The sequence below is a fragment of the Staurois parvus genome, unplaced genomic scaffold (assembly GCF_062004578.1).
Source record: "Staurois parvus isolate SC_StPar_1 unplaced genomic scaffold, SC_StPar_1.0 ptg001650l, whole genome shotgun sequence".
NCBI classification, from domain to species: domain Eukaryota; kingdom Metazoa; phylum Chordata; class Amphibia; order Anura; family Ranidae; genus Staurois; species Staurois parvus.
The window spans coordinates 306,492-332,487 of record NW_028319446.1 but is presented as its reverse complement, the minus strand read 5'-3'; the positions used below and the strand labels follow the sequence as shown (position 1 = coordinate 332,487).

At 41.0% G+C, this 25,996-nt stretch overlaps 1 long non-coding RNA gene across 1 annotated transcript; it reads left to right on the top strand.

Annotated features, from left to right (window-relative positions):
- The first annotated feature begins 3,638 nt into the window (after positions 1-3,638).
- LOC149434867 (uncharacterized) lies at positions 3,639-20,652 on the top strand. The gene is made up of 4 exons (XR_016308607.1): positions 3,639-3,820; positions 12,625-12,710; positions 15,317-15,385; positions 20,408-20,652. It is a non-coding gene; the product is annotated as an uncharacterized LOC149434867 (long non-coding RNA).
- The last annotated feature ends 5,344 nt before the right edge of the window (positions 20,653-25,996 follow it).

Sequence of the window (25,996 nt, the reverse complement as noted above, 5' to 3'; positions counted from 1 at the left end):
AAGGTCAGCAGCTACAAAAACTGTAGCTGCTGACTTTTAAAAAATGGACACTTACCTGTCCGCCCTGCCACCCTGTGTTCCCAGCACCAGCATCTTCGGTGTGGGCACCTGGCTGTGACAGCTTGCGGCTTCAAAGCTGGATGCTCACTGCGCATGTGCGAGTAGCGTTGCTCTTTGTGAATGGTCCCGTAGTCTTCTGGGACCTGTCATGTGTCCCAGAAGACTATGGGGAAGGAGGTAAGGAGGACAATTTTCGCTTCAGATTGCCTAGGCGATTGCAGCAGAAGTGGGAGTGGGTACCTGTCAATTTCAGGTACCCGCCCCCCTTCTCCCAAAAGCTGCCAATCTTTATCGGGGAGCGGGGAACCAGTCCTTAAAGTGGAGCTTCCCCTTTTGGATGGAGCACTACTTTAATAAGATTAAGGTAGGAACAAGCAGTCAGATTTGATTGACATTAATGGGAAAGAGAGATCTGCTCATTGTTACCACAGTGATTGCCCCACCCAACAGAAACCAATATTGGTCTAGCTCACCTATCCAAACCTGGACTGTGCTCCCATACCCTACAGATGGAATTAGGAATTAGAAACAGACATGCATTCACCATCTAACCACAATAAAATGCTTCTTCCTTAAACAGGAACTATCTAGTCACACTAGTGCCCCAGTTTTAGGTCACAAGAGCAACAAGGAAAAACTTCACAGATAATGTGTGAGTGGTGGGATTGTTAATTTTCCTAGTTGCTTTGTTTCCCAAGGATGCTTAATCAAAAAAGGCTAGACCAGGAGACAGTCTATGTCTATGAGCACTTTAGCCTGGAAAACCACAAAAAAAATGGGTTTCTATGCATAAAGCTCCCTTTTCTGCATATTACATTATTACTTGCCCACTATAGCTACAATGTCCGTAGAGCTTCAAGTTCTTCAGGTACTTTGTCCAATTTGGTCTTCTATTTGGTCTTCTGCAACATTTCCACCCAAGCTATGGTGATTTTAACTCCCAGTTAAAATGCAGTTCCACTGCTCCACTTTCTATAAAATAAAATTGTTTTCATAACACCTCTGTCACACCGATCCCAACTTTGAAATCATGCAACTTACAGTGAAGTTTACTGCCTGTTTGCATAATTAGAAAACATGTCAATTACAGTATATGAACGATTTCAAAGTTGGATGACATGCCGGTGTGAGGTGCAATTTGCAAGACATCTGACACAAATTTCTATGCATGCACTACTTTAGAAATCGGTGCGGCTTCGACCAAGTTGGAACCGCACCGATATGACCGCTGTAATTGCACACAATAGGGTGCAACTTGCCATGCGATTTGTAAGTCGTATGGCATGCAAATCGCATGCCAAGTCGCACCCAGTGTGACCGGGGATGTATGAACAATCCGACCAACCTTAGACACCTGAATCATTGGGTAGGTAATTGTGTAAAAAGGTTCAGCTCAGCCAGATGTTTATATGTCAATATGGGAGGGAGGTTGACCCCTTATCCCATTGGGAATCAATTAGAAATTAGTAGATTTTCTAACAGAGTCAGGTGCCTAATACCATAGAGACAAGAGCACCAAACAATTCAGATTAGGAGCAGACTGCTATCACATGTCTAAGCGATATTAAACCCAAAAACAAAAATGTATTATATTGCCGTTTATCAATCTTTTTTTTTTTTTTTTTTTTTAAGTCCGCAAACGTGCAAACTACAACGAAAAACCCGTAAGTGATCACAAAAAATGTGCAAGTGCGAACACCACACGAAAAAGTGCACTTAGGGGTGTGTTTGTCCTACCCCCGAAAGGGTTGGACCGTTCACCTGATCCCCCCGGGGCACGAAGCTCCTGACAGGGACAAGGTTCCCATTTGGTCCTCCTGGCCAAAAGGCCTGGTGGACCACCGTTCCTTATGCCCAGCCGAAGCCGGACATCCAGTACTAGGCAAGGGGGTTCTCCCGAAGAGAAAAACCCTAGGGATCAGGGGAGGAAGGAACCGTAGGGCCACACATCCTCCCCCTAGACTTCAGGTAAGGCCCGAGGACCCACACCCTCCATCCGTGAAAAACACACACATAAGTAAAGTAAAAAGTGACAAAACGTGGGAGTGCATAATAAATAAGGTAAAGATAAAGTAAAGAAAAAAATAAAAAAGTGGTACCGTGCCGAATTGTGCACAGACCAGGCCCTGAGGCCCGTAGCAAAAATTGCCCTGGACTTAGCCAAAAGACCTGGTCCTTAGGGCGCTGTGCAAAAAGAGGTGAAAAACAGTGGCCATGTGTCATCTTCACACCGTGGGGTCCCACACCCAAGTGTTACTAGTGACACCCCTGAGAGCGTCTTCCCCAGGGGGCACTGAGTTTGCGGACATTGCCGTTTATCAATCATTAGATGTGATGGCTGCATCAGTTTTCCTTTCTATGGGTTTTTTCCTCTGTTTTCACCTGGTTATCTGGCCAGTGACACATCTTCCGTATTAGTGAGACACAACACTGGAGTAATGAGCACAGGACACAGCAGACAGCAGCACTGTCAGTCTGGGAAGGGGGGTGGAGGACCGGGCTATTAAATTTACTAACAGATTTGAATACAATAATAAATTGAAGCCAAACTCCGGCTCACACTTTATAATCAGTTACAGCAAACGTTTTTTTTCCCTTTTGGGATAAAGGTTTTACATTGATAAATAAAAGCTGATAATTTGAATCACCCCTGTCAGTGGTAAATTAATTATATCATCCAAAAACAGCAGATTTGCTGGATAAATCAGTAGATGAAAATACAAGAACAAAAGTCTAGGAAACTAATACAACCATTACATCTAAGAATTGGTAAGCTACAATATAATAAATGTTTGCTTTTAGGTTTAATACTCTTTTAAGAGGTCAGGTTTTGTGCTTATGTAAAAATCTAAATGTTTTTTATTCAATGATTATAGTTGAGTCCTATTCATGAAAAATTCATTCTTTATCCCCTCTTATTTAATTTAACTTATCTTGTCTGGTGCTAACACTTTATGTGAAGTGTCAGTGGTCACCTAAAGCCCTACAGATCCTGTTTTCCAGCTCTTGAGTGCGCAGTGTGCAGGACCAGAGGTTGACAGGGCATCAGTTGTCAGTCTCGAGACCTCTGATCGCTTGAATAAAGCTAAAGTTAAACTCAGAAAGAGTAAATACAGCTAAATAAGGCAGAAATATAAATCTTTCATGAGTAAGACTGCACAATGACTCTACTTTAAGACTGAACATTCAGATTCTTGTATAAACTGAGTCATGATTGGTTCTCTTTAAAAGCAGTGATCATTTAGGAATTGCACAGATGTTACAAAATGCTTGTGATGCTCCTATGAGGTTAAATCTGTGTGCACGTTAACCCTTTCATGTGATGCTTGGGTCAGTCACATGGTTAGTGAACATAAGGCTGTGTGTGGGCAACTTTAGCCTGAAGAAGTCATATTGTTTTGGAAGATCTGTCACATGTCAGCTCATGACTTGTGATGTCCAAATAAGAAAGAGTGCCAGATCATATCACTTTCCGTCAAGCAAGAAAAATTTGACTGTTCGGGACTTCTCCGGACAATACTGGTTTTGTAACTGGATATTTGTAGCCAAAATGGATGTGGCTCAGACACAGGGAGTGTATTCTGCACATCACACCTCCCTCCAGCTGTCAAACATAAAGGTTCAGAGACCAGACACACCTAGTACATAGTCTCCCTGGCAGCTGCTTTGCCTCATCATAAGACTTAACCCAGAGCTAGAAATACACCTTGATTCTCATCGCAACTCCAGCCAGCAGACCTAGATAACATGGATTCGAAAGGTAGGAAACGTTTTCGTATGGCTTCAATTCTGATTAGATTGTATGTGATTAATATCAATATAATCAACATATTTTTTAATTATGCAATAAGTCAGTAAACTTACATATTTGCCTTAAGCCAATTCTTGCCCAACAGTAATGCCCCTTGTCAATATAGGTAGTTGTATTATTGTACTTTAATGTTACTTTTAGCACTAGTATTATTTTGTTATGTCTGTACTAGTGACAGAGACATGGCAACCGGCCAGTCCTTCTTAGATATAATAGTAGTGACCTGATAATGAGTCTAACAATGAGTGTAACAGTGACATTAAACTGGCAAGTCTATCCTTGTAAAATGTTAGTGAAACAACAATTTCTCTGTCCTTTTTGCTTTTTTTTTTTTTTTTTTTTTTTTAAGTCTGATGCATATGAAATATTGCATATTCCTATTTTGTGTTCTTGAAGTGAGTGAGAAAAATGCCTTATATCTCTGAGGGCACATGTTACCAAATATTAATTTGTAAAATACAAATTTCATTTAGAGATGTTTGTAAAAAAAAAATCAAAACCATTAATTTAAAAATGTACAATAAAATAAAATTGACACTTAACCATTACAGTTTCCTTTAAAGTGCATGGGGTGTGGAGTATGTTACAGATATGGAAAATAAACTTCTCTTCCAACATAGGTCACCATGTCAACTCTGACTGCTGAGTCATGTTGCATAGAATTAATTGCAGTGATGCTTGGCCCAGGGGATCATTAATTGTTCATGGCTTAGGCTGTAAACACGCTCTACACCAACCTTTCCATTACAACCCAAAAGCCTAACCTTTGTTATCTCTTTTTGAGGCTCACAGTTCAGATTGGCCTACTTCCCTTTTTATTAGGGATCATGTACTAAAAGCCTAAACAATGCCACATCATAATGCCCTTAGGTCCTCTGTTCTGCTTTGCTGCTCCCACCAGGAGTGTAGGAGCCCTGAAATGCTTGTTTGCTGGACCAGGTTTCCATGATATGGCCAGTAACTATTTCTCCGTCATATCTGAATCTCCATCACAGCCCAAGGTGGATACTTGGTAACTGTAAAAATAAATAAAAGAGAGCACATCAGCCTAGTGCATTATCCCACAAAATTTAATGAAAAAAACTATATAAATTCTACTCACAAACACATCAGTTAAAATCACTTATTGAGCCACTCGTCTGTAGCTCAGTAGTCCTAGACTTGACAATCTCCAGAATATAGGGGGACCTCACCTGGCTAACACATTTTGAAGGAACCTCCTTCTTCATCAGAGCCAAACTAAATGATTTTGACTCTGTGCTTGTGAGTAGAATTTATGTTGTTTTTTTATTAAATTTTGTGAAATAATGCACTAGGCTGGAGAGCCCTCTTTTGTTCATTTTTATTGTTTCTCAAGAACACTTCGCAATCCTAAAGAGCGACAAGGCTTTGAGTAATTACCCCTGTAATGTGGAGTATTGTCTATACCTATGCCAGGCTATTACACTTATGTGCAGGAGATTTTTGCTACTGGTGAATTCTTTGCAAGGCAGAGGCATGGACTCATATAGCATATCTAAATCCAAAAACAAAACTGTAATGCAGCTTGCTAATTCTTAAAGTGGAAGATAAAATGAATGCTAATTATGCTTAAAAATGTTCCCTTTCCCCTCTTCCTACCGTTTTTGCATACCCTGTATGAAAAAGATTTGTGTATTTATCTATTTGTAATCTGGTCCGATCACATGATCAAGCAGCCCTAGCTCCCCCATGCCAGTGAGCAGCTGCTGCAGGGAAGAGGAGGGTGCACTGACAATGGGGTCGGGCCATGGGAGCCAATTGGTGAAATCATGGCCCCAGTAATTCACAGCTGTTGCCAAGCGCTCCCCTACACAGGGAAGCCAGAACTCCTGAATCACGGGATCAGACCAGAAAAAAAAAAAACCTGTAAATATATACATCTTTTATACAGGGTTTATAAGCTACAATATATTATTTTTTCCTTTTAAGTTTGGATGCACTTTAACTTAAGGACTGCTTGATACTATAATAATTAAATAAAAATTTCAGAAGGTCATTAGTCCAGTGAGGAAAAAAAATCCAACTACATAGATTTTTTTGTCTGAGACCTTCAAGAGACATTTTGTAAGAACATTCTTTCCCACAATCTTTGTTATGCTGACTCATATTAATCAGATTGTTCAATGGAATAACCATTACACCTTTTAAAATATAAGTGAACCTTTAAAAATAAATAAATGCACATTTTTTGCAGGTAAAGAAATATGCATTTATTATTATTTATTATTATTTTGTTAGTAGCCTGAGAAGCATTGTCCCCATGATCAGCAGATCATGGGTGTAATGCCACGGTCTTGCAGACTGTGTATCCTTCTGCCTGTACCTCCAATACGGGAAGGCAGTTACACAATGACGGGAAGCTCAATGAACTACCTAGAGAGCTTAATAGCGCTCTGGCAGTTCATTGAGAATTACAAGCCGACAGCTGCAAAGGTAGTTTTCCCTTTCACAGAATATTGTGAATGAATGATGAGGCTGGGTGGCCGGAGCCCTGCATTTTTTTCAGATTGCGACAGCCAGCGGGGTGAGAAGATCCCCTGCTAATTGTCAAAACAGAGGAAGGAGGCCAGTGCATCTGTAAAATGTTACATGTTACACCCTGAATATGAGTGTAACATCTAACCTGTTACAAAAGGTGAACATATTCTTAGAGCTTGTTCACACTTGCTCCTATAGCTTTAGTATTTTAGACAGGCGTTAATGAGCTTTAGTATGGGCGTTAGACAGGCATTAATGAGCTTTAGTATGGGCATTAGACAGGCGTTAATGAGCTTTAGTATGGGCATTAGACGGGCATTAATGAGCTTTAGACTGGCTTTTTACATGCCTTAAAAATACTCCCCAAACGCCCTATGTGCAGTTTTGCAGCATTTTATAAGCATTTGGCAAGTGTTAAAACCACACCACAAACTAAATAAACTGTAATGTTATTAATGCTCCACAACTGCACCACAAATGTCTGCCAGGGCGTTTGAGGAGCGTCACCATAGACTTGAATGGGAGGCATTGAAAGGCTTCAAACTCCTCCTGACTCGATGTGAGGCTTCGATTTTGAAGCAATGTGATGCTAACGCTTGATGTTTTGATAATGTGAACAAAACTGTGTGCTGCCCATAGTATCATTTGCATAGGCATTTGAGGAGCATTAAAAACGCACTGGCTTTGAAATCCAGTGTGAACTTGGCCTTAAAGTGGTAGTAAACTGCAACTTGAAAAAAATATTAAAAACTTCCCTACAAGATAATGTCATAATGTGCTAGTATGCATCACATACTAGCTCATTTTGAAGGACTTACCGTAAAACGAAACCCTCCAGCGGTGCACTGTCACAGCTGCAGAGGCTTCCATCTTCACCCAGTCTTCCTTCGGGGTTCGCGAGCTGTCTGACTGGCCGAGGCACAATGACGTCACTCCCGCGCATGTGCGCGGGAGTCTCGGACCACAGCACAGTGCTCTGAAGGAAAGGCACGGGTATGCCATTCCATCAGAGTGCATGCGTCGCCTGTCAAACAGAGCGAATATCTCCTAAACTGTGCACATTTAGAAGATATTCATTTTACCTACAGGTTAGCTTTATTATAAGCATACCTGTAGGTAAAAGATACAAAAGTGGGTTTACTTCCACTTTAAATTATAATAATGACTGACATTGATTACATTCAGTTTTGAGAAGTTTATAAAATTGTTTCAGCATTATTTCGATCAATTATAAATAAAAAAAAAAGGGGGGGGCATAATGTTGGCTGCTGGCTTCTGATTGACATTTGTGTTTGAAAGAGATTGGATAAACACAGCCGAATTTACCATTGGTGATGTATTGCATGGTGGTTTATGCTATCTCAGTAGTTTAACAATCAAACTAAATGGTCAATCAAATAACAATTCCATGTACATTTGGCCTGCAGCAGACAAAATATACAGACTCAAAACCTAATTTCCTGAGATTGTCCCTGGCCCAGTACTCTGCCCTTGGAAGAACATTACATCAAGGCGTGCCTTAGGGACAGCGATAACATTTAGTCAAGTATAGAAATAAATGACAGCAGGGTGTGGCCAAAGGAAGATTATTTCTACATTTGTAAGAATATTAATATGTTAATTACAATATTCTAGAAGCCTTGATATTGATAAGTCAACTGTGACATTATGCATCATACTGACAAGAAAGTGTTGGAGAATGACTAATGTATATGAAACATCCATGCATACTGTAATAGTGGGGCTATGTAGGAAACAACTATTACAGCATGAAAATATCTCCATCATTGGCATATATTCAAAATGGAGAAAAGAAAATGTGAACTCTGCAGTCCATCAGTCTGAATAAAAGAATTCTTTTCATCTATGCACCACTTACTTTACTGAACTAGTCACTTTGACTGAAACTATATTATAATATGTATACTATATTGGTATACAGAGAACATATTGGTGGGATTTTACTGATCAATTCTATTTATATTTCTATTTTAGTTTTACACAATTAGGGACTAACCTATGGTAAAATGTTTCATTGCTTATTTAAAGTGGAATTTAAGGCTAGAACTAACTAAGCTTAAAACTGCTCCCACCCCATTCTGACATCTCTATTAACTACCCTATACAAGGAAGATGCATATTCTTACCTATCCTCAAGGTGCTCGGGTCCAGTCATATGATCTTCCCAGCAATTGGCTTCTGGGGAGGGGAGAGAGCGCCAACAAGGGATGGAATGCCTGTGTGGTGAATTCACCCATAGGCTTCTTTTACTCCATCTGTTGTAAGCTGTCACTCCACTCCCCTGAAGCTGGATGCTGAGAGTCAATCATGTGACCGGACCAGAGCGCCCTGAGAATAGGTAAATATAAGCATCTTCCTTCTACAGGGTAGTTAATATAGGCCTTAGAAGGGTAGTGGGAGTTGTTTTAAGCTTAGATATTTCTATCCTTGAATTCCACTTTAAATTCTTTATTTTACTGATAAAATTTGTACATCTAGCATGAAGGTGATTTGGTTTGGGATGGATACTCCGACTATGCCATTTTGTAGGCAGGGCCTAATAGGCCTGTGCACTAGGGCTAACTTTGCCAGAGGCATGCTCATCAATGCCTAGGACTAGGTGGGAACTGCTGTCATGTGCACGGTCTAACATTACGGCCTTAGAGATGAGCATACACAGCATGTAGAATGAAGCTGAGTTTCTAGTACAGTGCTGTCCCATAGCTCTACATACAGTGACTATTATGTGTTATTTTTGGTGTGACAGGCAGAGCCGCACCACTTCCACTAGCCAGTGTACCTTTGTTACCTCGCTTCCCGTAACAGAATGGGATCCTGCCAGACACATAGTGCATATCACATGCGTGTCCTGTGTTAATTCTGCCTGTACCATACAGTTAGGCTGAGGACATCCGTAATGCTGGTCTGTTCCCGGGTGCTATGGGAGATGGACTGCTGGTGAGGGAACCCAAATAGTGACTCCCTCTCTACCAGAGGACACTACACCTCACCTAGGTACCACACCTCAACTGGTTGCCTAGTGTCTTAGATATTACTGAGTTACCGATGGCAACAACCTTGTTCTTCTTTAGCATACACTTGACACTAGATTCTTTATACATCTCTAGTACTATTAAAGGCCCAGGTTCTTTAATACGCTGTCTGGAGTTTGCATGTTCTCCCTGTGCCTGCGTGGGTTTCCTCCAGGTACTCTGGTTTCCTCCCAAACTCCAAAGACATGTTGGTAGTTTAATTAGATCCTGTCTAAATTGGCCATAGTATGGATATGTATGAATGTGAGCTAGAGACCTTTGGTTGTACACTCCTTGAGGGTTAGGGACTGATGTGAATGTACAATATATACAGTTAGGTCCATATATATTTGGACACAGGTGCAATTTTAGATTTTTTCAGATATTGACCAAAACATATTCAAGCTATAGTTATATAATGGATATGGGCTGAAAGTGCACACTCTCAGGTTTAATTTGAGGGTATGTACATCCAAATTGGAGGAAGGGGTTAGGATTTACAGCTCTTAAGAGTTGCCATCCCCCCTCTTTCAAGGGACCAAAAGTAATTGGACAAATGAATATAATCATAAATAAAATGTTACTTTTTAATATTTTATTGAAAATCCTTTACTGGCAATGACTGCCTGAAGTCTGGAACTCATGGATATTTCCTCCTTTCTGAAGCTTTGCCAGGCTCTAACTGTAGCTATCTTCAGTTGTTCTTTGTTTGTGTCTTTAGTTTTGCTTTTAGCAAGTGAAATGCATGCTCAGCTGGGTTGAGATCAGGTGACTGACAGGGCCATTGCAGAATATTCCACTTCTTTTCCTTCAAAAGCTCCTAGGTTGCTTTTGCAGCATGTTTTAGATCATTGCCCATCTGTCATTCTCCAAAAATCTAAAATTGTGCCTGGGTCCAAATATATATGGACCTAACTGTATATGCATGTAAAGCACTGCATAAATTTATGGCACTATGCAAGTACCTGTAATTATTAAATAAATAAATAAAATTCCTGCCCAATTGTGCACGCATTTGAGAAAAACTTCAAACCAGGCTCATGGACAAAGTGTAACAGACTTTACTGATCACCTATAGCAAACATGATTTAAGTGAAAATGGTCCATTTCTCCTAACCCTGACTGACTAATGATTGTCCCAGGCCCTTCAGCAGAGAGAGTCCATTACTGGTGGCAAAGTCCAGAGGAGGTGGTATGTTCCATGGCTGGTGGCATCTTGGGATACTCTGAAGCAAGGATCTTCAGGAGCAGATCAGGAGCAGTACACACAGGACGGCGGGTATCCAGAACAGCAGAAACCCCAGGCCCAGGGCTAGAGCTCTCTGTGTAGTCACTGGAGATTACATTCTGTGGCTTGTCTGTGACTTCTTCAGCAGCTCCTGTGCGCAAAGCCCTTCCCCCTTTTATTTACAGCATGGGGAAAAGAGGCAAAGCCCACACATTGCAGGAACTACATTAACCCTTCCTTAACCTGGACCAGTCGCTATTTTACTTTACCCAGCATTTCAATCTGCTTACAGATTTTGCAGATTGATCTGGGCTCTCTAAAGAAAGAGCTTGGAACCAGGGCTTCTTTTCAGCCGGAATGCGGGGGAACGCAGTTCTGGCACCTCCAGCATTAAATGTATGTAATCACAAGGGGTGCTGGAGTGTATTGGAAGGTCTATTGATGCTGGAGGATCTATTGTCACTGGAGGGGATCGATTTTTTCATGGTGGTCTCTTGTTGCTTGGGAGGTCTATATTTGCTGGGAGGTCAATTGTTGCTGGAACGGATCTACTGTTGACGAAGGGGTCTATTGTTGCTTGCTGATTGGAGATCTATGGTTGCTGGGGTGGCATTTTGTTGCGGGGGTCCATTGTTGCTGGGGGGGGGGGGACTATTGTTTCTGGCTGCAGGAAACCATTTTACTGCTTTTCTTATCAATAACAAATTCCATATAAAATTATATTTGGCTATTTTCTAAAAGGGGTGGTACTGGGAGGTGGGTAGGGGGTGGAACCAAGGGACAGTGCTCGGAAGTGATTAGGGGGTAGAACCAAGGGACAGTGCTCGGAAGTGGGTAGGGGTTGGAACCAAGGGATAGTGCTCTGAAGTGGGTAGGGGTGGAACCAAAGGACAGTGCTCTGAAGTGGGTAGGGGGTAGAACCAAGGGACAGTGCTCGGAAGTGGGTAGGGGGTAGAACCAAGGGACAGTGCTTGGAAGTGGGTAGGGGGTGGAACCAAGGGACAGTGCTCTGAGGTGGGTAGGGGGTGGAACCAAGGGACAGTGCTCTGAGGTGGGTAGGGGGTGGAACCAAGGGACAGTGCTCTGAGGTGGGTAGGGGGTGGAACCAAGGGACAGTGCTCTGAGGTGGGTAGGGGGTGGAACCAAGGGACAGTGCTCTGAGGTGGTAGGGGGTGGAACCAAGGGACAGTGCTCTGAGGTGGTAGGGGGTGGAACCAAGGGACAGTGCTCTGAGGTGGGTAGGGGGTGGAGACAAAGGGTGAATGAGAAGAGGGGAGTTCCTGCACCTATTCTCTGAGAAAAAAAAGCCCTGCTCAGAACTGTCTGCTTACTACCTGACTATACAAAATAGGAAGGTAGTTGGGTTTGTCCATCCTCAGCTGTTTGTGTAATCTGAGCTTCTCAAGACAGGTTATTTACAGAAAAGCATAAAAGTCAACCTGGGAAATTGTGTAGAGGAGAATAGCATTGCATCTGCTGCCTACAAACCAAGTTGCATGTTAATGAAAATGATTAAATAAATGCCTAATCATGCGTCTTATCTGCAAGTGAAATAGTACATATAATAGGCATATATACCGGTCCCGGTAATGATACATAACTGTCATATGTAGAGGATTACATTCATGTTTAGGGTATAGGACAATGCTTACATGGTAATGAGGCACCAGCCAAAACATTTTTCAGGAAATGCCCCGTAGTTCATCTTTTAGGAGGCATTTAGGAGGCACTCTGACTTCAAACCTGATTTCAGCTTACTGGCATTTAGGATCATGTACACAATAAACATACTACTGAGAAAAGGTGTTTTGTGAACTGTACATATACAAATAACATATAATTTCATATTTTAGCTAGCTGTGTACAATTGAGTGTGGAAGGACCCATACACGGTGACCCAGAGCTGTAATTTCAATTAACTGCAGGAAAGGAAAGTTTGTGTGTTGCTCATTGCATCTAATATAGTACATGAATTATTTCATATTCTTTTTCAGACAAAAAGAAGCATGAAGAGTTAAAAAAAGATGCCCATGGCCATGCACATGGTCATCATGGAGAAGGACACTGTAAAGGACACAAGGTACAATTTTGTGCACCGCCATAACACCTGGCCTTCACAATGACAACCAAAGCTAAAGAAAACTCAGCGGGTTCATTTTTTTTATCATTTCACCTGGAGAGATGTTAAAGCATAAGCTCAATGGGAAATAGCGGGTACACACATATGAAATAGTGCAGCCTCTGTTCAGTATTTCTAAACTAAAAAAGGATTTTTATTTTCATGCACCTGGCAGCTTTCTGGGAAACGAAAGAGGGACACCTTTAAAAAGTATATGTCCAGCCAAAACATTGTTTTTATGATGCTCATACACTAGGTGAAAAATTGTCTGAAAATCCATCATTTGGACAGTTCATTTGTTTTTCGTTCCAGTTAATGGGCACAAATAGAAAATAATTTTTTAACTTTTTTTGAGACACAAAATCAAAGGAAAAGGTTGGGAAACTTCTGTCAAACGGACCATAAATTAAAAGGTTAATGTATTTCTTGCCTCTTAGCTATTTATTTCAGGTACTTGTATAGCACCATCAATTTACACAGTGCTTTACATATATATTTTACATTCACATCAGTCCCTAACCCTCAAGGGGTGTACAATCTACAGTCCCTAACGTACATTCATACATACACATACTAGGGCCAATTTAGACAGGATGCAAGTTAAATATCAAATGGTTTGTACTGTCATATGTGACAAAACAAATAAAAAACTGACTCTTTTATGTCCATTGAATGAGATTTATCGTTTCAATGTATCAAAATCCATTTGATACATGATGGCAAAATCGTTGGCTTTCGCAGCTGAGTGTTTGTTATTGGAAAACAAGTTTGAACGATTTTTCAACCAGTGTATGGCCAGCATTAGATTCAGGCACAGTAAGGAAAGGTTAAAGTGATATTTAAGGATCATTTAATTTTCTGGTTTTCATATGCTGCTGAAATAAGTTAATGGGAGCTCTGCTCTTTTCTCCTGTCAAGTTTTCCTTTTCATCTATATCAGATGGTCCCTCTAAGCACAGACCACTACATCCAGATTGAAGTTGGTTCAGTCCCCTTGTAGATTCCCATGAGAGGGGGGAGGATAGTTGGAACCCACTCCCCTGCTCCCCCCTCTTTTCTCCTCCATGCTGGACAGCGTATGTGAGATACTCAGAGCGCAGGCTCCCCACCCCTACCTGAAAGTTTGAGAAAGCGGCGCTCTGAGACCTTAAGTCAGAGGTGGTGTGCAGATAGCTCGGCAAGTGTTTGTACAGACTGAGCTAATCATGTACAAGGCAGTGTTTAGAAGGGTTCTATTAGTGCAGGGGTAGGCAACCTGCGGCTCTCCAGCTGTTGCAGGACTACAAGTTCCATCATGCCTCTGCAAGTCATAGCTGTAACTGTCTGTTTTGTAATGTTGCAATGCCTCATGGGAAATGTAGTTCCACAACAGCTAGAGAGCCGCAGGTTGCCTACCCCTGTATTAGTGTAATAGCTTAAACAAAATTGCACTGAAAAGTAGAATTAAACTTTCACATAAAAAAATATAATAAAAAGTGGCCCACAGGAGCTTTATGCCATAATGTACTAGTATGCACCGGATATTAGCACAGGCAGGGAGAAGAGTTTATGATAGAAGAGACTGATAGGGTATCTTCTGTCATAAAAATCATACCATTCTACCTGTCAGAGGCTTTTGTTATTAAAAAAAAATAAAAACATCTGCCTTTAATATCACTTTAAGCTAAATGAAAAATAATCATATCATACTTACTGTACCTGCTCTGTGCAATGGTTTTGCACAGAGCTGCCCTGATCCTCCTCTTCTCAGGTCCCCTGCTGGCAGTCCTGGCCCCTCCCTCCTGCCGAGTGCACCCAGAGCAGGCAGCTTGCTATGGGGGAACCTGAGTTGCTGCCCTGAGTGTCCACTCACAAACTAGCATGGCTCAGCCTTGCCCCTGCTCTCTCATTGGCTCACTGGCTTTGATTGACAGTGGCGGGAGCCAATGGCTCCCGCAGATGTCCTAGCCAATGAGAAGGAAGAGTCCCTGGAGAGCTGCTGCTCTCGTACACATCACTGGATCAAAAAGTGGCTCAGGTAAGAATTAGGCTTCTGCACACAGAAGGGTTTTACCTTCATGCATTCTATGCATGAAGGTAAAAAACCTTGAGCCCTCTGTTTCCTCTTGTACCAAATTGTATTGTAATTGTAATGTCTTCCTTCATTATATAAAGTGCTGCGCAAACTGCTGGTGCTATATAAATCCTGTATAATAATAATAATAATAATAATAATAATAAATAATAATAATTTACAACCACTTTAATTCCGCTTTATTACCACTTTAAACATTCTGTCAAGTTTCATTGCTCTCCTCATAGACATTATTCTTCGCTTCCTGTCCTGGAGACAATATATGACCGATCACCAGAACAGGACATGCAGGGAAACCTCCAAGAAGACCATAAAAAAAAGACTTAAATACTGCAAAAAAAAAGTCTTTATTTATTTACGGGAGGTATGGGCAGACAGCTCTTCCAACTTCAAGCAGGCTTTTATTTCTATCTGTGACCACTTCCCTCTTCTCCAGAGATTTTGCTGGACTGACACATGAAACATATTTTAATTCATTTTTGTATCATTATAGGGGGAGCATAAACATTCCAGCTCCAGTGATTCTAGTTGCAGCTCAAGTGATAGTGAATGTGAAGGAAAGGTAAGTGTCAAGCGTATGGCCTTAATGTTACCACTACTCGGCACTCTATTTGTTTTTGCTTTGGAACTGATGATGTTGGAGAAGAGAACCTTACCAACCATTCAAATGTTTTCTTTTTTTTTAATTAGAAAAGTGTCAGCTGGAATATAAACATTTTTTGAAAAACAATTTTTACAGCTAATAGTTTAGTGTGTGATCCTTAGAAAGGACTGTAAAGCCGCCTTATTATGCATGCCTTGTATAAACCCTGAAAGATAAATATATATATTTACCTTCTAAATATGGTATGTAGTACCCTGGTTTGCAGCCAGGAAAATATGTGGAACCTCCGGAAGTGGAATGTTTGTAGTTGGGATGAGCTAAATCCAGAGCTACAGAAGCCAATGAAGGAAAATGATGCAGTTTTGAAGAGAGTAGAAGCATTTAGTATATTAATTCCTCTGGAGGAAATATAAAAGGGTAATAGCTAGGCATCCTCAGTAAGAACATTTTTTGAGTTATTAACCAACATGCTTCCAGAACCATTTTTTCCTTGTTTTTACATGTTAAAATGCACATTTAAGGCCTGAAGATTAGTTAACCCCCCCTAACATTATATGCAGTATTTTATAAAACAGACTCTGGAGAATAAAATGGCGGTAGTTGCAATTTTTTATGCCACATGATTTTAGCGCACATTTATCAAACTCAAGTGAAAGTGATTGGGCGGTTTTACAAGCACTCGGTCAACTTCCACCCAAAAGCTCATTACCTGTTCTAAAAACGTAAACACATTCTTGGCTGCTGTTTAAAATCCCTGTCTACCAGCTGCAGTTTATAAATGGTGCTGTAAGGGCTCGTTCACACTTGACTTTAGTTCTAACTCTTGCCAAATGCCCCTATAGCGTTTGACAGGTGTTAGACAGGCATTTTAGAAGCATTTTTAATGCTCCCCAAACACCCTATGCACGGTTTTGAGGCATTTGATAGCCATTTTGCCAAGCATTAAAACCGCACCACAAATGCCTATAATGAAGTTAAATGGTATAAATGCTCTGCAACCGCCTCGCAACCGCCTCGCCTGCCAGGTGTTTGAGGAGCGGCACCATAGACTTGAATTAGAGGCTTCAACTCTTCCTGACTCGACATGAGGCATCAGTTTTGCCACGACGCTAACGCTTCAGTGTGAACAGTACTGTGTGCTGCCATGTGCAGAATTTTCATAGGCCTTTGAGAAGCATTAAAAACACCTCCCAAATGCCTGTCTGACGCCTGCTGACAAAGCTAGTGTGAACGTAACTTGAGACTGGTGGTTAATGAAACATTTTTTGTGAAAATAATTTTTTTTACTTAAATTTATTTCATAACTCGGTCCAGTGGTGATCTTTGTTCAGCTTTCCTGCTGAGAAATGCTATGAGTCCTAGCTCAAAGTCATCCTGAGAATGTATGCTGAGCAGGGATGGACTGACAACTCATGGGGCCCCTCTGTCCTTGCCCAAACTCAAAAAAGCCTATGAAAAAGGTACCAGGGGCATCTCATGGGGCCCCCTACTGACCCTGGGCCCTGGGGCAGTGCCCGAGTTTCCAAATGGTTAGTCCGCCCTGATACTGAGCTGCACAAAGTCAGCAAAGTTTACATTCTAAACAAGATGGCAAACAGGCCTGCCTGCTCACAATTTTTTATTTTGTCACTTTAGTTCCCCTTTAAAGCAGCTAAACACATTCTCAGGTGCATCAACACAAAACGCGAGTAAAGTCCTTGTTTTCTTTAGAAAGCAGACCTAACTTGAGTAGAAAAGCCCGTCAGCATGCTGCAGAGAATGACCCTTTCTCTCTGTGTGGAAGCAGAGGTCTCCCTGTAGAGGTCCAACACACTTCCTGTTGAATTAGAGCCAGATCTCTTCAATCAGCACTGTCTGAGTCTGAGCTTTGATGACTACAGAGCTATAGATCAGACTCAGTAGGAGATGTGTTTAACCTATGCAATGGGACCACTGCTTTCCCACACAAAGCAAAGGTCTCACTCTACAGACAGGGGACATGCTTTTCTTTAGAGGCTGTGTCTGCTTTAGAAAGAAAACAATTTGAACTCTTTCTGGGGAACTTATAAAAGACAACGTTCAGATTTCCATCGGGTTGCAGCACTGAAGGTGTTGGTGTTCACATACTGGACACTCCTTCCTCAATGTGCTCTCTCCCTTCCAAATCTCTATGTCCATCACACTGATGGGTGCATGGCTGAAGACTTTTATACTAAGAGTGGACAGAGCCTGCTGGGGAACTAGAGACTCCATCAGGTCCAATTTACTTTTGATTGACAGCACATGGCAGGGGCAGATTAATAGCCACTATTCAGTCCAATAGTGACTTCAAAATTGGCTCACTGTTGTGTGCTGTCAGTCAAAAGTAAATTAGTCTTTCAGTTCGCCATCAGGCATTGTCCACCCAAGAACAGGTAATTTCCCAAATATGGGCATTGCCATATTTGGGCAATGACATCACCTGTATTCCTAGCCCCTTTGTTTACATTTAGCTTTCAGCCAGGGAATCTCCTGGTGAACAGATAAATGGCGATGGAGGTACAGTACTATGTGAGAGGGTCTCACATACATGACAACTTCCCAGCATAGACATGGCCCACTCTGACTACTGGCATACCTCTATATGACAGCTCAGAGCTGGCCTTATTCATCATCAATTTTCTAATCTGCAAACTGACAGTAATTCATAGTTACATAGTTAGTCTGGCTGAAAAAAGACAAAAGTCCATCCAGTTCAACCATTAAAAAAAAAGTTATAATCCTATACCCACAGTTGATCCAGAGGAAGGCAAATTAAAAAAAAAACAGATAGGTTCATAAAGTGGCAGCAGTAAGAACTACCTGAATTTGCCGCATGTGTTGATAATGTTACAGACACTCATGCCACAAATACTTGCCTGAATTAGGTACAGATAGTTCTTAAAGGCAAAGTTCACCTTTAAAAAAAAAAAACATTTTATATATATGCACTTTTTTTGCATTTATTATTTTTTTTAAAGAGCCTGTAAAGCATTGCACCCACAATCAGCAGATAGCGGGCGTACTGTCAGGCTCCTGCAGACTCTAAAGGTAGTTGTCCACTCACCAGCGCCCTCGCAGTTCATTGAGAACCACAAGGAAAACTGTGAATGAATGATGCACCACATGGCTGCACTATTTTTAGTGGAATCTAGAGTCGGGGAGAGAGGTGGATGATTCTGAACATGTTACGTGTTCCACCCTAAATACGGGTGTGACATGTTCAGAAAAGTGAACTATAAAGAAACTACTTCCAGAAATAAGTTGGTAGGACTTTATTAGACTCCCCTGCTTACATTTTGATGCACAAGGAATGCATTTAGGGGAATTAAACTGAGGGATCAATTTAGATATAATTCACTTCAGATATAATTCATTGCTCTGGACAATGACCACAGAGGAAAGATCCTTCATCACTGTTAAAGAAATTTCTCTACACAGTTCCTATCCAGCTATTCCTCCGTTTCATCTGTATAATGTTTGACATTACTAAGGATGAAAATTGCCCTTGAAATCTGAAATTCTAACACCAGGTCTTTAGGAAATATAAGAAATATATGGGAAATGGAAAATCCATCAATATTTAACAATTTTATTTTCAGAGTAAGACTTTGTTCACACATGGGAGCCCTCTGAAGAGCGATCAGCGGTGGATCATTTTCAGAGGGTGTTTCAAAGGCAGTGAGGAGGCATTATGTCACCTGTTTAAACCCCTACAAGCCCACACTACTGCACTGCAACTTCATATATTATATGTGGCCACGGCACTGCCCTATTCACTTGAGTGGGTTGTATTTGCCAAGTGCTAAGGCCTGCCGAATACAACAGAGGCACCATTTTTGCCGTGGCATGTGCATACCCCTGTATGGCTACATCTGCAGCTTAGGGGGAGTAGTTGCGATCTTTTAAAAATCACAGCTGAACCACCACCAACCTCAAATGTGATCTAAGCCTTACAGACAATGGACATTGTGATGTCATCTACCCAACATGTGCTGCCCTGGCACAGAGTTCTGAAACCATGCCAAGGCAATGCATGATGAGACTGTGTTTAAGAGAAATCCTAAATCCAATTCTACTTCACACTGACCACAGGTGTCACTCCCTTGGCATTGCCACCATTCACAGAACATCTACTTTTTTCAGTGAGTACATGGCATTTTCTGATTGGAAGAGGTGAAGATTGTGACATCACAGCCACTCCTCTCCACCTTGTCCAATCAGAGAATGGCTTGTATTAATTGAAAACAAAATACTAAATACTATACCTGGTGTTAGTGCCAAAGGAGAGATCCCCCTGACGTCAGTGTGTAGAGGAGACCACTCGAGCAGGGCTCAGAAGTTTGAGGTTAACACTGTAGTAGCGCCAACTGTGATTGTCAGCTTCCCCAGCGGCCCCTCAGGTATCAAATATTGTATGCATAGTTAGATCGGTCCAAGCTGGAACAAATAAAAACTAAATGTAAAAAATACCAAACTGTAAACAGGCAGACTTTTTACTGCAGAAGAGACAAGCAATGTCCTTTCTGCAATAAAGTACACTTACCTGCCTATTCGCAATCCTCTGCATAATCTACATTGAGCAGCTTGTGCTAGGATGACTGCATGTTGGAACATGTGTAGGAGTTATGTCACCCTGCACTGCCCAATCAAAACAGATGAAGACTGGTGCCAGGAAGATCCTGGGGAGAAGATGCTGGCACCAGTGAGGGACCTTGCAGGCCCTTGGAATTAAGGTAAGTATCTGTGCCTTTAGTTCCACTTTAAGTATGCAGTAAAGATCATACTTCCAAGTTCACTGTTAAAGGAAACCTGTATCGAGAGAAATATGGAGGCTGCCTTTGTTGGCCTCTTGCTGGCTGCCAGTCTCTGCTACACAAGAAGTGAGAATCTCCCCTACGGCTACAAAACTGTATGCATACTTACATTACTCCACTACTTTAATAAACTGTAGGAACTAACTCTGAGGTTCTGTACTGGCAGCACCACGGAGAAGGCCACGAGCATAAGAAAAAGGAAAAGAAACTGCATAAGGAGAAGAAGCCTAAGGACAGCAAGGAGAAAAAAGAAAAGAAAGAGAAAAAGGAAAAATGTGAGAAGAAACACTAATCAGAGAATATTTACAGATAAAAATACAATTGTGTCTGTATTCTACACATTTAATGTGATGTATTGCTCATACATTTTATGTACAACATTTAATCATTAAATTACCATTTCCTCTTGTACTTCTTATTTTCTAAGCACTACAGTTAGATCTGATAAGTCATATATGAGGGGCATTCAAATCAACCTTGGGCTTTTGTGTTTATAGTGCATCCAGAAAGTATTCACAGTGCTTAACTTTTGTCACATTCTGTTATATCACAGCCTTATTCCAAAATGGATTCAATTCATTTTTTCCCTTCAACATTCTACAAACAATACCCTATAATGACAACATGAAAGAAGTTCATTTTGAAATCTTTGCAATTTATTAAAAATAAAAAACAAACACATGTACAGTTGTGTCCAAAATTATTCAACCCCCAATGCTGTAAAGGGGTTTAGGGACTATAGTGTACATTTGGAATTGTATTCAGAATCAAATCCTACAAGGACGTTGTAACTACCCAAATGCAACTAAAATGACATCAATTGTTTATGTAATACAGTAGTAAATGGTTCTTATGTGGTTTCTTCATTGCCACAATTATTCAACCCCTTAAAGACTACCACTCTGAAGAACAGAGGTTCATACAGGTGCTTTCCATCAGGTATTGAAAACACCTGTGGATGTCACCGAGCAGCAATCAAGCATAATAAGCACCAATTAGGCAGCTTTAAAATGACTGTGATACTCAGCTCCTTCTAGACATTTACTGGTGTGGTTACAAACATGGTGAAGGCAAGAGAATGGTCCAGGAAGACAAGAGAAGAGGTGATTTCTCTTCACAGGAAGGGCAATGGCTATAAGAAGATTGCAAAGATGTTAAACATACCAAGAGACACCTTAGGAAGCATCATTCGCAAATTCAAGGCAAAGGGCACTGTTGAAACGCTACCTGGTCGTGGCAGAAAGAAGATGCTGACTTCGACTGCTGTGCGCTACCTGAAGCGTAGAGTGGAGAGAAGTCCCCGTGTGACTGCTGAGGAACTGAGAAAAGATTTGTCAGATGTGGGTACAGAAGTTTCAGCCCAGACAATAAGACGCACACTGCGTAATGAAGGCCTCCGTGCCAGAACTCCCAGGCGTACCCCCTTGCTGTCTCCAAAGAATAAGAAGAGTCGACTGCAGTATGCCAAAAGCCATGTGGACAAACCACAAAAGTTGTGGGATAGTGTTCTGTGGACTGATGAAACAAAATTAGAACTGTTTGGGCCCATGGATCAACGCTATGTTTGGAGGAGGAAGAACAAGGCCTATGATGAAAAGAACACCTTGCCTACTGTGAAGCATGGTGGAGGGTCAATCATGCTTTGGGGCTGTTTTGCTTCTGCAGGTACAGGGAAGCTTCAGCGTGTGCAAGGTACCATGAATTCTCTTCAGTACCAGGAGATATTGGATGGAAACGTGATGCAGTCCGTCACACACCTGAGGCTTGGGAGACGTTGGACCTTTCAACAGGACAATGATCCCAAGCATACCTCCAAGTCCACTAGAGCATGGTTGCAGAGGAAAGGCTGGAACATTTTGGAGTGGCCATCGCAGTCACCAGACTTAAATCCGATTGAGAACCTCTGGTGGGACTTAAAGAAAGCAGTTGCAGTGCGCAAGCCTAAGAATGTGACTGAACTGGAGGCCTTTGCCCATGAAGAATGGGCGAAGATACCCGTAGATCGCTGCAAGACACTTGTGTCAAGCTATGCTTCACGTTTAAAAGCTGTTATAACTGTAAAAGGATGCTGTACTAAGTACTAAGATTGAATGTCACTTGGGGGTTGAATAAAACTGATAATGCTGTGAGCACAGAAAAGACATTTGTGGTTATTTCATTATAACTGTTATGTTATATTTGTCTGACCTACAAGTGCCTCTTTAATGTAAATGTAAGCAAGATGACTGAATGATCAAAAGCAATGTCAAACTGGCCAAAACACTCAATTTCAGTGGGGGTTGAATAATTTTGGACACAACTGTACATAGGTATTCATAGCCTTTGCCATGATACTCAAAATTGAGCTCTGGTGCATCCTGTTCCCACTGATCATCATGTTTCCACAATTTGATTGGAGTCCACCCATGGGAAATTCAGTTGATTGGACATAATTAGGAAAGGCATAAACCTGTCTATTTACGGTCCCACAGTTAACAGTGCATGTCAGAGCACAAACCAAGCCACGAAGTCCAAGGAATTCTCCAAAGACCTCTGAGACAGGATTGTATCAAGGCACAGATCTGGGGAAGGGTACAGAAACATTTCTGCAGCATTGAAGGTTCCAATGAGCACAGTGTTTCGAAGAATTGACTCTTCCTTGGCTCTGAGGAAGAGGCAAGTCCACGAAATGTGTTAGCCTATTGGAGGTCCATTGTTCCTATGTGGATAGCCACATTATGTGGACTGGACAGTGCTGTTCTTTATGATGAGCTTTTACATTTTCATCTTTTGTGAGTATATTACCTATCATCTTTTTCAATACATGTTATTTAAGGTAATGCACTAGGCCAGTGCGCCCTCTCTTTGTATCATATGTCTTACTGCAGCTGAGTGTCTCATCACCATACTGTGCTTGAAGTCTTTTGTAGATACCCATGGAGTTTACGCCTTCGTTCACAAGAAACCACATCACGTTGTTCCACACACACACTAACACTCTTGTCTGCCATCTTGATTAATGTTCTCTGGACTGGCCCGCAACATGTGCTCCACCTATCAGTAATAGGACACTAGTATCCCTTTTTATACCTGTAAAATTGAAAGTTCCGGTTTCACTTGAACTCCCCTCATATATTAAAGGTCTAGTGACACAATCATCTGTCAAAAGGTGCTTAACACATATTCACAATATAAGTAATAAGTATCCATAATATCTTTTGGTGAACTACTAATGTCGTCGAGAACAAATTGCCCCTATGGTAAAGTGACAGTGACTTTTTCATCCACAGGGTCACTGTGCATTGGGCATGTTTTGTTTTTACAGTGTCTTATACCCAGAAAGATTTTGGATCCATTTGATTGTAAAGCTCCACTCAGGGCAGCAGCAAAAAAAAAAACCCCCTGTAGTGGGGCTCCCCAGACTGCAAGGAAATGGCTGTAATACCTACCCTACTCCTCGCACTGGCAGGCATACACAATGCTTTTCGACTGGTCCATGTCTCCCACTTCCCTTCGCTGAGTGCAAGCTTTTTCACATCAACACATACAATGCTGGACCAGCACCCCCGTGTTGTATGCAAGGATGACAAGGATCCACCTCTATTTTGAAGCTTTGAAGATGAGACGAGAGCACCAGATCTGCCAGAATAAAGGCATGTATAGCTTACTCCTCTACCCCCTAGGCTAAATAGCCATTTAACTTTTGCCGAGTGGGGAATGATGAAGGATAAGGGGCACTAAAAGGTTTTATATATATATATATATATATATATATATATATATATATATTTAGAAGCAAGATATCTATGAATTATCTGGTGGAAAGGAAAGTATGTGTAATGTGTTATTACACTTGCATCCATGCTGCCCTTTGCCATATACAGCTCCCTGAAAACAACACTGTCAGCTCAATACTTCTGCTTCAAGTGTGAACGAGCCCTTACAGTTCCTTTTGGCACTATACTATGTATTTGGTTTAGTATGGTTTCACTTCCACAACTAGATACATTGTGGTACATAGTTAGTTTTTATTATTTTGGATTGCCAAGTGTGTTTTGGCTCCATCTAGTGGTATTTTTTTCACTATTGCACATTACAGAGGTGCCAGTATCTTCCATCTTCTGGTTATGCTGCTGTGAAATCTTTATGCCAGCCACAGATTCCAATTTCATTTTCATCCACTTTGGGGCATTTTCCATACCTCTACATTACTCCCCAATATAAAATTTGATTCAAGAGAATATAGAATCCGTTTTCTAGGCAAGGTAGTGGCCTGGGAATGTAGCTACAAAGATCTTACCTGCAGATCTTAAAAAAAAAAAAAAAAAAAACACAACCATCTGCCAATACCTTGAGTGCCCATTTACTTCTTTGCAATGTATTAACATTTGTTATGTCACACCGTAATGTGAGTTGCACTAGGGCACACCATTCCAAAACACAACTTTTTTTGTAACACAACGCACTCTTCTTTGTTGTGGCACACTAGTGCCAGTGCAGGAGACTTGCCGTATTGCGTTGGGGTGCCACCAAAAATAAATGGCAGCACAACACCTTTACCACAATGCAAAAATGTAAATGGGCCCTGACACCTGCTGGATTGGACCTTTTTACAAAATTTTGGTACAAAGGTTCTGATACTTTTGTATCATTTGGAAACATGGCATAAGATTGTCTGCCCCTCAGTTTAAAACCTTTTCTCCCCTAATCTACTGCAACCAAATTAAAGTACACCTGTCATTATAGAAATATAGGGGCTACAATTACTATTAAACCCAAAATCAAAAATGTTTATTATACTGCAGCCTACCAATGTGATGGCTGCATCATGTTTCTTTGGCTCCCCCCCGTTTTCACCTGGTGATCTGGCCAACAACACTCCTGTATTATTGAGACACCACTCTGGATGAAGAAGCACAGGAGCAATGACAGCTTTGGGGGTGAGAAGTGTTAGATGTACTAACAGATTTAGATACACTAACAAATTGAAGCCAAACTCCAGCTCACACTATCAGTTACAGCAGGATTTTTTTGTTTTTGAGATAAAGGTTTTACATGAATAAATAAAAAGCTGATCATTGTAAGCACCCTTGCATGCTTTGTCCCATGCTTTGTCCCATCCTTGCAAACTGATAGAATCTGCTGGAGTGCTTGAGCTTGTGAAAAACAAACAGACTTACTGGCTGGATCATTACACACATTACATGTAGTGGTACTATTTTTTTTAAATGGCACCCTAAAGTTGCCCAAGGCAACATCGCTCTGACACACACACACATGCACTACAGCACACCACAATGCAATACCATGAACAACATCAGGGAAAAAATGCTGCACTCCCCCCCCCACACACACATTCTTGTGCATTGGTAGCCTATTTAACCACTTCCAGTTCGGACACTTTTACCCCCTTCCTGACCAGGGCAATTTTCAGCTTTCAGCGCTATCACACTTTGAATGACAATTGCGCGATCATGCAACACTATATCCATGTGAATTTTTTACCATTTTTTTGAGACAGATAAAACTTTATTTTGGTGGTATTTATTCACCGCTGGGATTTTTATTTTTTTTTGCTAAGTAAATGAAAATGTCCCAAAAATGTTAAAAAAAAAAAGTGTTTTTCTTATAAAATTTTACAAATAAATAATATTTCATCATAAATCTTGGCCAAAATGTATTCCATTATCTTTTTAGTAAAAATAAAAAAAAAAAGCCAAATTAGTTTATAACCAAAAAATTATAATTTTTAAACATTTGTTTTATATTATTTATT